This window comes from Salvia hispanica, chromosome 2 (assembly GCF_023119035.1).
Source record: "Salvia hispanica cultivar TCC Black 2014 chromosome 2, UniMelb_Shisp_WGS_1.0, whole genome shotgun sequence".
Lineage (NCBI taxonomy): Eukaryota > Viridiplantae > Streptophyta > Magnoliopsida > Lamiales > Lamiaceae > Salvia > Salvia hispanica.
Window position 1 is genome coordinate 17,214,580 of NC_062966.1, and position 15,042 is coordinate 17,229,621.

Here is a 15,042-nt window from a genome sequence, read left to right on the forward strand (position 1 = left end):
GTATGTATTTCAGTGCCTCATGATCAGAATATAACACAAACTCCTTGGACAAGAGGTAATGTTACCAATGGTCAAGAGTACGAACAATAGCATAAAACTCTTTATCATAAGTAGAATACCTCTTGCGGGCGTCACACAATTTTTCACTGAAAAAGGCAATCGGCTTTTGATTCTGACTCAATACTCCACCAATCCCAACATTCGAAGCATCACAATGCACCTCAAACACATCATCAAAATTAGGCAAAGTCAAAACAGGGGCTTGGGTTACCTTTAACTTCAAAAACTGGAATGCAGCGTTTGCCTCACTACTCCTCATGAACTTCCCACTCTTCAAACATTCTGTGATTGGCGCAATAATGCTGCTGAAATCCCGAATGAAACGGCGATAAAAGGAAGCCAACCCATGGAAACTCCGAATGTCATGAATATTAGTCGGCGTCGGCCAACTGGTGATAGCCTCAATCTTTCCCTCATCCATGCGTATGCCCTCCTTAGTAACCACATAACCCAGAAACGTTACTTCCTCCGTCAGAAAATGGCACTTCTTGGCATTGGCGTACAACTGCTGCACGCGCAGCACATCAAAAACCTTCCTCAAGTGATCCAAATGTTGCTCCACCGAACTACTATAGACAAGAATGTCATCGAAATAAACGACAACAAACTGCCCAATAAACGGCCTGAAAATCTGGTTCATCAGACGCATGAATGTACTAGGCGCATTCGACAATCCAAATGGCATGACCATCCATTCGTACAACCCATCCCTCGTCTTGAAGGCCGTCTTCCACTCATCACCTGGCCTTATGCGAATCTGATGATAACCACTTCGCAAATCTATCTTTGAAAACACTACTGAACTGTGCAGTTGGTCCAATAAATCGTCGAACTTGGGGATCGGGAACCTGTACTTGATTGTGATTTTGTTGATCGCTCGGCTGCCCATACACATTCTCATGGAACCATCAGCCTTGGGCACCATTAGAGCCGGAACAGCACACGGACTCATACTCTCACGGATGACCCCCTTCTCGAGCAACTCCAAGACCTGTTTCTGCAACTCCTCGTGTTCTTTAGGCCTCAAACGATATGCCGCCTCATTCGGAATAGACGAACCAGGCAGGAGATCAATGCAATGCTGAATATCCCTCATAGAAGGCACACCTGCTGGAATAGCCGCTGGTAAGACATCCCGAAACAATTCCAGAAGCGGTTGCATTTCTGCTGGGATAGCCATGTCCTCAATGTTCCCTTCGACCACCACAAGCACAAGGACGTTTTTGGCTTCAGTCGCTGCAGCTACAAAAGTAGATCTCGTCAACAAGTTACTGCTCCCAGCAATCTTATCATCCTTATTCGCAGCAGGTTCACACCTCTCGTCTGGACTGGGACACAAAGTAATGGTGGCTCCATCCTTCTTAAAGGTATACGTATTCTTGAAGCCATCATGCTTGACTTTCCGATCAAACTGCCACGGGCGACCCAACAACATATGACAGGCATCCATAGGAATAACATCACACCATACTTCATCTTGTTACCGTTTCCCAATGGAAAATTGAACGAGGCAACGTTTATGGACCTTTAACTCGCGCCCTTTAACAAGCCATGACAACGTGTAAGGCTGGGGATGGTCCACTGTCTTCAAGCCCAATTTCTCCACCATGGTTGCAGACACCACGTTTTCGCAGCTACCCCCATCAATAATCAAATTGCATACCTTCCCTTTGGTGGTGCACTTTGTATGGAATATGTTGTGCCTCAACCACTGTTCATCCTCTGCAGGCGATATATTTAGAACACGTCGAACGACCAATGCAGGCCCACGATCTGCATAAATCAACTCGGTATCCATGTCCGACCCAGAGCCCTCATTCTCAGATTCATCAAAAACAGGCGCATCATCTTCCCCAACGAATGTGGCCATCTGCCTATTGGGGCAATCAGCCTGCATATGCTCAAAACCTTGACACTTAAAACACCGTACAGGCTGCCGCGCCCTCGGACCAGGCTCATCAGACTGCCCAGGTTTCGTCGTGACCTGCTGTTTCGCTGCCACCGGTGCAGTTGGTTGTGACGACCCTGAACCGCCACGAAAATTCGTCGACTCCCTGCCCGACGACCAACGACTCGACACTTTCTTTCCTTTCAACTGCTTCTCAACCTTAAGAGCAAGCCTGCATACATCCTCATAACTGAAATATTGTTGCAATTGGACCACCTCAGCGATCTCAGTACGAAGTGCCTCAAAGTAGCGAGCGATCGTCTGTTCCTCCTCTTTCTCAACATCACAACGCATCCGTAGACGATCAAGTTCATTGGTAAACTCCTCCACAGACAAAGCACAGACATGGTATTCAATAAATGCATCCTGTCGATAGTGCGCAGGAAGAAATTTCCCCCTAAGTAACTTCTTCATCTTTTCCCAATACTGAATTTTGGACTTCCTTTCCCTTGCTCGTTGTTTCTTAACATGTTCCCACCAGATCGAAGCATTTTTATTCAATTTAATAGCAACCAATTTCACCTTATTGCTATCACTGATGTTCTTGATATCGAAAACACGCTCTACAGTATTTAACCAATCAATGAACTCATTAGGAAGAGCCTTACCCTCAAACTCTGGAATCTCAATCCTCATGTCGATATCACGCGATGGGTCAACCCCATAGTACCCGTTCCCGCCGCGCTCCCCTGCACAGCCAAAAGGGTTCTCGCCGTCATCATCGTCAGGATGGGAAAGGTCTGAATCCGTTGTCTCGGTGGTGGGGGCCTCCAGTTGCGCCAGACGTCGCTGGAGATCTCGCACCTGTTGTCTCAGTTCGTCGTTCTCAACGTCACGCAGATCGCGTTCCCGTGCAGCCCCTTCGTGTTGAGGAATCTCCCCACGTCCTCCACCACGACCGCCACCAAGAGCACCGCCACGTCCACCGCCATGTCTACGTTCAGCCATTAACAACAACCTGGATCGTGATACCAATTGATGCAAAATGTATAGAGAAATTGACTGAACGGAGAAGAAATTCAGAGAAACCCTAGATTCAATGAAAAACGAAATATTATTATCAAAATTCAACTGCGGCCCAAAACAAAAGCAACGCTATTTATAACCGTCTAAAAAACCCTAGAAGTTCAAAAGGAAATAAAACAGAAAATTAAAAATTAAAAATAAGCCCGAAAAACAGTAAATTGCAGTTTTCGCCCCTTAAACGATGTCAGATGGCCAAAATCCCGTCGCGATGAGTTCGATCCCAAATTGCGTTTCGCATGTACCGTGCGAATTTCAAATCAATCTGACACCGCCGATTTTTGCCCGATTTCTACGTTGAAACTGCATCATACTTCCCCTCTTGAAAAAGACTCGACCTCGAGTCTGCTTCATCTGCCGCTGCCACCATTTCATTCATGTCAACTGCTTCATCCTCACTACCACCTTCATATGGAGATAAATCAGCAACATTGAAGGTAGCTGACACATTGTACTGACCTGGCAAATCCACCTTATATGCATTATCATTTATCCGTTTCAGGATACGGAAAGTACCATCCGCCCTTGGCTATAACTTTCCCCAACGCCCTCTTGGAAAACGCTCCTTTCTCAAATGAATCCAAACTAAATCACCCTCCTGAAAAACCACCTTCTTCCGTCGCCTATCAGCTCGCAGTTTATACTTGTCATTCTGCTGGATAATGCGCTGTCTCACTTGCTCATGCTAAAGTGGTCAGTGATGGGAATAGGCACCAAGTCCAATGGAGTGATTAGATTGCGCCCATAAACAATCTAGAACGGACTCCTACCAGTCGTTCGATTCTGCGACTGGTTACACGCGAACTCTGCTTGTGCCAACACCAAGTCCCATTGTCGAGGACCGTCACCAACCAAACTGCGCAACAAATTCCCCAAACTCCTATTGACAACCTCAGTCTGTCCATCCGTCTGCGGGTGATATGCACTACTAAACTGAAGTTTCGACCCCATTCTTCGCCACAAAGTTCGCCAAAAATGACTCACAAACTTTACATCGCGATCAGAGGTAAGAGATTTAGGAATACCATGAAGCTTGACGATCTCTCGAAAGTACAGCTGAGCCACCTGACTTGCATCAAACGTCTTACTGCAGGGGACAAAATGCGCCATTTTAGAGAATCGATCCACCACAACCATGATCGAGTCTTTCTGCCTCTGTGTGCGGGGCAGTCCCAACACGAAATCCAAGCTAATATCCTCCCATGGCGCTGTAGGAACTGGGAGAGGAGTGTATAAACCCGCATTACTGTGACGGGTCTTGGCAACATGACAGGTCCGACACCTCGCCACCAATTTAGCCACATCATGCTCCAACCGCGGCCGGTAGAAACTATTAGAAAGCAAAGATACAGTCTTATCCTTCCCAAAATGACCTGCAAGGCCCCCTCCATGAGCCTCATCAACAATCGCGGCCCTCAATGAACAAAGTGGGATGCATAATCGGTTTCCCTTGAAAAGGAACTTGTCGTGAATCTGGAACTGCTGAAAACTCCCTTTGCACACCTTATCCAAATATCACGAAAATCAGGATCATCACGATATAGATCACCAAAAGTGTCAAATCCCACTACACGTGCCTGCATAGATGACAACAAGGCATGTCGTCGACTCAAAGCATCAGCCACTCGATTCTGCACGCCAGCCTTATGCTTAATCACAAAGTTGAACATTTGTATGAACTCCACCCATTTAGCATGACGAAAATTCAATTTGTGTTGTCCTTGTATGTATTTCAGTGCCTCATGATCAGAATATAACACAAACTCCTTGGACAAGAGGTAATGTTGCCAATGGTCAAGAGTACGAACAATAGCATAAAACTCTTTGTCATAAGTAGAATACCTCTTGCGGGCGTCACACAATTTCTCACTGAAAAAGGCAATCGGCTTCTGATTCTGACTCAATACTCCACCAATCCCAACATTCGAAGCATCACAATGCACCTCAAACACATCATCAAAATTAGGCAAAGTCAAAACAGGGGCTTGGGTTACCTTTAACTTCAAAAACTGGAATGCAGCGTCCGCCTCACTACTCCACATGAACTTCCCACCCTTCAAACATTCTGTGATCGGCGCAATAATGCTGCTGAAATCCCGAATGAAACGGCGATAAAAGGAAGCCAACCCATGGAAACTCCGAATGTCATGAATATTAGTCGGCGTCGGCCAACTGGTGATAGCCTCAATCTTTCCCTCATCCATGCGTATCCCCTCCTTAGTAACCACATAACCTAGAAACGTGACTTCATCCGTCAGAAAATGGCACTTCTTGGCATTGGCGTACAACTGCTGCACGCGCAGCACATCAAAAACCTTCCTCAAGTGATCTAAATGTTGTTCCACCGAACTACTATAGACAAGAATGTCATCGAAATAAACGACAACAAACTGCCCAATAAACGGCCTGAAAATCTGGTTCATCAGACGCATGAATGTACTAGGCGCATTCGACAATCCAAACGGCATGACCATCCATTCGTACAACCCATCCCTCGTCTTGAAGGCCGTCTTCCACTCATCACCTGGCCTTATGCGAATCTGATGATAACCACTTCGCAAATCTATCTTCGAAAACACTACTGAACCGTGCAGTTGGTCCAATAGATCGTCGAACCTGGGGATCGGGAACCTGTACTTGATTGTGATCTTGTTGATCGCTCGGCTGTCCATACACATTCTCATCGAACCATCGGCCTTGGGCACCATTAGAGCCGGAACAGCACACGGACTCATACTCTCACGGATGACCCCCTTCTCGAGCAACTCCAAGACCTGTTTCTGCAACTCCTCGTGTTCTTTAGGCCTCAAACGATACGCCGCCTTATTCGGAATAGACGAACCAGGCAGGAGATCAATGCAATGCTGAATATCCCTCATAGGAGGCACACCTGCTGGAATAGCCGCTGGTAAGACATCTTCGATACAATTCCAGAAGCGGTTGCACCTCTGCTGGGATAGCCATGTCCTCAATGTTCCCTTCGACCACCACAAGCACAAGGAAGTTTTTGGCTTCAGTCGCTGCAGCTACAAAAGTAGATCTCGTCAACAAGTTACTGCTCCCAGCAATCTTATCATCCTTATTCGCGGCAGGTTCACACCTCTCGTCTGGACTGGGACACAAAGTAATGCTGGCGCCATCCTTCTTAAAGGTATACGTATTCTTGAAGCCATCATGCTTGACTTTCCGATCAAACTGCCACGGGCGACCCAACAACATATGACAGGCATCCATAGGAATAACATCACACCATACTTCATCTTGATACCGTTTCCCAATGGAAAATTGAACGAGGCAACGTTTATGGACCTTTAACTCGCGCCCTTTAACAAGCCATGACAACGTGTAAGGCTGGGGATGGTCCACTGTCTTCAAACCCAATTTCTCCACCATGGTTGCAGACACCACGTTTTCGCAGCTACCCCCATCAATAATCAAATTGCATACCTTCCCTTTGGTGGTGCACTTTGTATGGAATATGTTGTGCCTCAACCACTGTTCATCCTCTGCAGGCGATATATTCAGAACACGTCGAACGACCAATGCAGGCCCACGATCTGCATAAACTAACTCGGAATCCGTGTCCGACCCAGCGCCATCATTCTCAGATTCATCAAAAATAGGCAGCATCATCCTCCCCAACAAATGTGACCATCTGCCTATTTGGGCAATCAGCCTGCATATGCCCGAAACCCTGACATTTAAAACACCGTACGGGCTGCCGCGCCCTCGGCCCAGGCTCAACAGACTGCCCAGGTTTCGTTGTGACCTGTTGTTTTGCTGCCACCGGTGCAGCTGGTTGTGAAGATCCCGAACCTCCACGAAAATTCGCCGACTCCCTGCCCGACGACCAACGACTCGAGACTTTCTTTCCTTTCAACTGCTTCTCAACCTTAAGAGCAAGCCTGCATACATCCTCATAACTGAAATATTGTTGCAATTGGACTACCTCAGCGATGTCAGTACGAAGCGCCTCAAAGTAGCGAGCGATCGTCTGTTCCTCCTCTTCCTCAACATCACAACGCATCCGTAGACGATCAAATTCATTGGTAAACTCCTCCACAGACATAGCACCCTGCTTACAGACATGGTATTCAATAAATGCATCCTGTCGAAAGTGCGCAGGAAGAAATTTCCCCCGAAGTAACTTCTTCATCTTTTCCCAAGACTGAATTTTGGACTTCCTTTCCCTTGCTCGTTGTTTCTTAACATGTTCCCACCAGATCGAAGCATTTTTCTTCAATTTAATGGCAACCAATTTCACCTTATTGCTATCACTGATGTTCTTGATATCGAAAACACGCTCTACAGTATTTAACCAATCAATGAACTCATCAGGAAGAGCCTTACCCTCAAACTCTGGAATCTCAATCCTCATGCCGATATCACGCGATGGGTCAACCCCATAGTACCCGTTCCCGCCGCGCTCCCCTGCACAGCCAAAAGGGTTCTCGCCGTCATCATCGTCAGGATGGGAAAGGTCTGAATCCGAGTTTGTCTCGGTGGTGGTGGTCTCCAGTTGCGCCAGACGTCGCTGGAGATCTCGCACCTGTTGTCTCAGTTCGTCGTTCTCAACGTCACGCAGATCGCGTTCCCGTGCAGCCCCTTCGTGTTGAGGAATCTCCCCACGTCCTCCACCACGACCGCCACCACGAGCACCGCCACGTCCACCGCCACGTCTACGTTCAGCCATTGATAACAACCTGGATCGTGATACCAATTGATGCAAAACGTATAGAGAAATTGACTGAACGGAGAAGAAATTCAGAGAAACCCTAGTTTCAATGAAAAACGAAATATTATTATCAAAATTCAACTGCGGCCCAAAACAAAAGCAACGCTATTTATAAGCGTCTAAAAAACCCTAGAAGTTCATAAGGAAATAAAACAGAAAATTAAAAATTAAAAATAAGACCGAAAAAACAGTAAATTGCAGTTTTCGCCCCCTAAACGATGTCAGATGGCCAAAATCCATCGTCCATCATCGCGACTGGGTCGCGATGAGTTCGATCCCAAATTGCGTTTCGCATGTACCGTGCGAATTTCAAAACAATCTGACACCGCCACTTTTTGCCCGATTTCTACGTTGAAACTGCAAAATCATTCCACCATTGCATAAGTTTGATTATGCAAACCAAATATATATGATCAAGTTGGATTATTTTATGAATCATGTACCTGCGTAAGCTGCAGCGATTACATCACTCTTCGAATCCCGGAAATGAGGCACGATCATGGTGGTGTGATCGCGGTTGGCGTAGAATTCTTCGACAGCCATCGAGATGCAAGTCCTACACATCTTTCCAAAGGTAGTATCAAGATCAAGAATCACTCCTACATCAGCTTTTGCTGCGGTTGAATTGAAACCGGTCAATTGGCTAAAGCAAAAACACATAAATATAAGCATATGAAACCAAAGAAAGTGTGGATTCTTCATTGCAAAAGCATTAGTATGGAGAGAGATCAAATATATCTGAAGAAAGCTAAGTCTAAAAAAATATCTTGAAAATTATTTGCAGTAGAGATTCTAATTATATATAGAAAGTGTTTAGCAACAAAATTCCTTATCTACGCGTAATATTAATCCTAAGAGAAGAGTGTAGGAAAGAATAACTCAAAAATAAGGACTTGTCAACCGTGACGACTGAAGATTCTAACGACTAATTCTATATTTGACCAATTCTTGGCGACACTGAATCGAACATCTATTGTGTATGCTCGAATCGGTTACTGATAAAAGGTCAATGTTAGTCTTGATTGACAAATGTTTTATCATATATTTTTGGAGAATGCCACTGTTCATTAGTTTGTACCTAACTTAAATTGGCCTTATATCAAAGAGTTAGCAGCCGTTCAGCAATAAAAGTTGAATAATCAACTAAGAAATTTAGTCATAGGTTCAAAATAGAGGGCTGATTTGGATAAACTTATAAGTTTAAGTGGCTAGAATATTGCAAGTTGTCTTGTTAATTTTCCAAATCGTTGATATTTTAAAGTCATTATATAGTGTAAATCAACATCTCTGATTCCATTTTCCATCTATTGATAGGCCAGTGAGCCTGTCTAGCTAGCTCCACTTGGGCTGGGCTTCAAAATGGGCCTATTCTAACCAAATCCACTATCGCAATCCAATGTGAAAATTCATCCAAAAATGTAGTCTATTAGTAAAAAAAAAACATTTAGTTTATAAATCCTATAATATTAGTATTTGCTTATACAACTGATGCGGGAGATATTGAGTTTGCAACAAACAATCATTCTACTCAGTTGACTTGTTTTTTTTTTTTTTTTTGAGATTTGGGGCCCATAAGCCCAATGGGCCAAACCTATTTAACAAGAACATATTTATGTATCGAATTAGCTTGAGCTATTCCATTAATATTGGGAAATGTATTTATCACTTTAATTAGCTCCTCATATATTATAATTTGGTGATTCCAAGCTGATTAAGTAACAATTAAAACTAATTAACTTGTGTTATTAACTACCACTAATTCTATTGTTGACAATTCAACATTGTTACGGGTCACCCCTCAGCGAGGCTTAAGGAGACGGATCAGCAGCAGGGAGAAGAGATGGACGTGGATACAAACGTGCCGGAGGACCAGACGCCGGCAGTGCCGCCGAGGCGCGAGAGGACTTCGCAGCGGCAATCAAAGCGGCCGTCGCGCTATGCAGATTTTGTGCCTCGTTAGGGAGGCAGCTTTATTTATTTGAGTCTTTTATTTTATTTTAATTGCCTTAATTAGAGTATTTTTAATTAATTATTCGTTGAGTGAACGTTAAGCTCCTTTCCGGGTTTTCTTAGTTGATTCTTTCCCGGATCGTAGGTCGAATCAACCCTAGGGTCCTTAGATATAAATACGTGTGTATTTTATTTCCTCACTCTCAAGAAATAAAATATTTTTACACGCAGCTTTACTTTCTCTTGTGCTCAACGCACAAACCCTAGATTTCGACGCCGGAGTGATCGACGGGCAAAGCTCCCGCGACGTTCGACGCGATTTCGATTGTTGGGGATCCTTATCCTTAACAAGTGGTGCTTTCTCTTGAACTCACTTACCATGACTCAATCGGGACTGCACCGTTCTGAACCGCCTTTTATTCGTGGTGTAGAGCCACTGCCGACGGTCACCAAACCCTTGGACGCCGGAGCGTTGGCGATGGAGCATGTGTTGGCGTCGCTAGCACGTATGGAGGCGCGTCTGGATGCGACTGATCGTGGCGTGCCGACAACGGTACCACCCCTACGACCGGATCCGGTTCTGCCGTCGGGTGTACTGCAGCAGTTACCGGTCTACACTCAGGCGACCGGCGTTTCTCTTCCCGGTCCTTCTCGACCTCTGATGGAAGACTCATGGGCCAGTGGGAGTAAGGGATCGTTGCAGCAGCCCTTGCAAACATGGGGCAACACATACTCAGACCCTTGTCGGGCTCAACCACCAAACCCTAGCCATAGTTTGGGCAGGGTAACCTGGACGGGACAATAGACGGGGCGGGCGTCGACGTGGGACCCCCCGGAACCGAGGTTTGATGGCCCGGTCACTCGCCAACCGACCAGTTGGGATAATCCGGCTACACGACAACAATATGGGCAACAATTTGAACATCCGCGACAGTTAAAATGCAGCAACCGCGGTTTGATGGATCGGAGGTGGCCAATTGGATTTCGAGGGTCCAATATTACTTTGAGCACCTGTTGATGCCGGAAGAGCACAGGCTTCACTATGTGGTAATGCTATTCGACCCCCCCGCGTCGGAATGGGTATTCAATTACCGCGAGAATAATCCGCGGGCGCGTTGGTCGGATTTCATTGAGGACGTGCGTCGGCGTTTTGACCCGCAGTATTTTCAGAATTTCATTGGGTTGATTGCAAAACTCTGTCAGACGGGTACTCTTGCAGAATATCATACGAGTTTTGAGACAATGCTCAACCGGGTTCGTGGAGTGCCGGAATACATACTGCTACCTATTTACGTGGAGGGACTACAACAACCTGTAAAAAATCAGGTTAAGCATCAGAATCCGCCCTCTGTTGCAGCGGCTATGGCGTTGGCCATCGAGTACGACAGCTGTGTGGAAAGACCTACCGCAGCAGCGGGGTTTCAGCGCAAGCACTGGCAGAACCGCGAGCAGAGGCAATCTGGAAATTCGCAGCAGCCGCTGGCCCTACCAGCTCCACCGATCCAACAAGGGCGACCGAATAACTCCAAAGGGTCGGAGTACTCAAAACTACCAGTGGTGCGGATATCTGCAGCAGAGCGAGCTGAGCGATCTAGGCTCAATCTTTGTTGGTACTGCCCGGAGAAGTGGGTTGCAGGACATTCTTGTAAGGGCCGCTTCTTGGTTTATATGGGGGCTGACGCAGATTCGGAGGAGGAGCTGGAGGATACTACGGAGGAGCTGCAGGGTGAACCGATTATTTCTGCGGACCTGTCACATATTTATGCGCTGGACGGCAGAAAGCGTGAGGCGATTGAGCTGAGGGGGCTGATCGGAGCATCTACTGTCCGGATTTTGGTGGACACGGGGAGTTCTCATAATTTCTTACATCCCAAGGTAGCAGAAAAAATGGAGCTTCCTCTGCGACAAATCCGGCCATTCCGCGTTTACGTCGGTAACGGTGAGTCACTTTTATGCTCTCATGCTAGTATTCAAACTCGCGTTGTAATTCAGAACCATGTATTTTTGATTGATTTGCATATTTTGCCTGTGCATGGTCCTGAGGTGATTTTGGGGAGAGCATGGCTCAAGGAGTTGCGGAGAGTGACGAGTGACTATGTGGAGGGTACATTGGAGTTCTCCAAAAACGGTGAGTCGAGATTCCGAGGCTAAGGCAGCGCTTTTACATGAACATCACGCATCACCAGCTGCAGGCCAGCCGGGTGTGGATAGAACATTCAAGAGGTTGGCATCGTCCTTTTATTGGAAGGGTATGAGAAAGGATGTAAAGGAATTTGTCGAAGCGTGTTTTGAGTGTCAGACAACCAAATACTTAACTCAAAGACCGGCGGGTTTACTGCAGCCATTACCTATTCCGTCACAGGTATGGGAAGACGTTTCAATGGACTTCGTTACTGGACTTCCGGCCTCCCAGGGTCACACTGGCATCATGGTGGTGGTTGACCGTCTTTCGAAGTATGCTCACTTCGCCTTGTTACCGGTTCGCTACAACGCTTTGAAGATTGCGAACCTATTCATCGATACTGTGGTGAAGCATCATGGCTTTCCCAAGACGTTGGTCTCGGATAGGGACCCGGTTTTCTTGAATGATGTATGGGAGGAGATGTTACGTTTGAGTGGTACTAAGCTCCATTTCTCTACTGCTTATCACCCTCAATCAGACGGGCAGACGGAGGTTCGAAACAGGGGGCTCGAACAATATTTGCGTGCCTTAGTGTTGAAACTACCCACGACTTGATGAATGAAGAAACAAGCTCGAGCGAAAAATATGGATGTAATGCAACACGTGTGGGTATTGATCATGAAGATAAGGAATCCAAAGCAGTTCCACCTCAGCTCATGAATTGGAAAGCTGCTCTGTTGGGCCACTAACAACGTGTGTGAAAGGTGGTTAGAAGAAAGGATGATGGACCATGATCTAGTTAGTTTCAGATTGCACGTTCTGTCATTTGCAGTAGATGACTATATATATAGCTTATTTTGTAACTTGTTGATGATTCGAGAAATCAAATTAGAAATGCAATTCAAAACTTGCACAATGAAGTTCTTTTGCCTACTTTGCTTTGTTGCTATTTTTGTTCATGGTACCAGAGCAGGTGCCTAGGCCCTGACTCTATACCTTTTCACCCTCATTTTTTTTTTCTCCTACAATGGCAGAATCAGATTCAAACTCAACCACAACCCCACATGCTTCCGCACAAAACTCTCTCCCACGTATCTCTACACCAGTGCTCTCACACAACCACCCCATTTCAGTCAAACTGAATGATGATAATTTTCTCATTTGGAAACAGCAGATCCTCGCCATTGTGCGAGGATATCGTTTGGAGTCTCACTTGACAGGAAGCCTACCGATCCCACCGGAATTCATAGCGGTGAACGGATCAGACCAAATGGAGGTGAATGAAGATTTTCTGGCTTGGCATAGTCAGGATCAGCTACTCTTGGCGTGGATACAAGCGTCGTTGTCAGATAGCGCCTTGATTTTGGTGGTTGGGCTGAGCAGCGCAAAAGATGTTTGGAATGCTCTTGAAACTAATTTTGCAAGCCAATCGAAGGCGAAAGTGATGCAATTTAGGCTGCAGTTGCAGACCTTGAAGAAGGAAGGTCTCTCCATGAAGGATTACCTTAACAAAGTTAAGTCATGTTGTGATCTGCTTGGGGCCGTAGGATGCCGAGTTCTTGAGCAAGATCAAATCCTATACATCCTTGCAGGTTTGGGCCACGAGTATGATTCTGTGATGGTAACAATCACTTCAAGAGGTGATATGTGGACAGTGCAAGATGTCACTGCACTCTTGCTTAGTTTCGAATCGAGACTGGATAGTGGAAAACAATCAACTGTGGAAGCGGATGGAGTGCTACCAACTGCAAATTTTGCCCAGGTTACTGGGCAAAGAAGGGACAACAACTATCAAAGTAATCGAGGAGGATTCTCTGGAAAAAATGAAGGAGGTCGAGGACACTTCGGGGGAAAACCAGGACATGGAGCATATAGGTGCTGGCACAGATTTGAACAAAGCTTCACTCCACAGCCAATTCAACAAGGCAGGCAACAACAACAATCCAATCCCTCTGCCAACATGGTTCAAACTCGAGTTCATCAGCCACTTCCTCTTCCATCTATCAGACCTCGATCGGAGTACAACTTTGAGGGTAACCAACTGACTTCTTGGTACCCGGATTCAGGAGCCACAAACCACATCTCTAATGGCCTTTCGAACCTCAACATTAGCAGTGAGTATCATGGAGGTAAACAACTTATTTTGGGGAATGGTTCTAGTGTTGACATTGATCATGTTGGTGAATCAAGTATTTGTCCTGTTTCTTCACAATGCTCTAAACCTCTTTTTCTCAAAAATTTGCTTCATGTCCCTGCTATCACTAAAAATCTGTTGAGTGTGTCACAATTTGCTAGAGATAATGGAGTATTTTTTGAATTTCACTCTACTCATTGTCTTGTTAAGGACCAGGACAGCCAACAAACAATCCTCAAGGGTTCTCTTGATCAAGGTCTTTTACCGCTTCTTTCTGCCTAAGTCTGCTGTCATTTCAACACCTCCAAATCCAGCAGTTCTCCCTCCTACAGCATGCTCAGCCACCTTAGCTTCCTCTTCCAGCATTGATGTTTCTAGTGTAGGCCTATGGCATAGGAGATTAGGTCATCCATCTTTTAGCATTGTAACACATGTTCTAAATGGATGTAATATTCCTTTTGATTCAATGAAAACATCTCCTCTTTGTCATCCATGGTGAGCCTCCAAGAGACACAGGCTCCCATATTCTGATTCTAAATCTACATACTCTCATCCTCTTGAACTTGTTCATAGCGATTTATGGGGTCCTTCGCCGACAACTTCAAGATGTGGATACTCCTATTATGTTACCTTTATTGATCAATTCAGTAGACATACTTGGATTTACCTCTTGAAGTTGAAAAGTGATGTCTATGCTGCATTTAAGAACTTTAAAAGCTGTGGCTGAAAATCTTTTGTCTACCAAAATTAAAGTTCCTCAAAGTGATTGGGGAGGAGAGTTTCAAGGATTATCTGGCTTTCTGAAAGATAGTGGAATTCATCACCGTTTGTCATGCCCACACACACATCAATAAAACGGTCTAGCTGAAAGGAAGCACATGCATATTGTTGAAACTGGTCTTGCTCTCTTATCTCAGGCTAACTTGCCTCCTAAATTTTGGGATGACGCGTTCTTGACTGCGGTTCATTTGATCAACAGACTGCCCTCAAAGATCATCAACATGAAATCTCCTTTTGAAATGCTCTTCAAGAAACAGCCAGATTACACTATTATGAGAGTATTTGGGTGT

General features: G+C 45.6%; 1 non-coding gene across 1 annotated transcript; it reads left to right on the top strand.

Annotated features, from left to right (window-relative positions):
• Window positions 1-13,393: 13,393 nt before the first annotated feature.
• On the top strand, window positions 13,394-13,529 carry LOC125208685. Its single transcript, XR_007174168.1, has one exon. It is a non-coding gene; the product is annotated as a small nucleolar RNA Z247 (small nucleolar RNA).
• The last annotated feature ends 1,513 nt before the right edge of the window (window positions 13,530-15,042 follow it).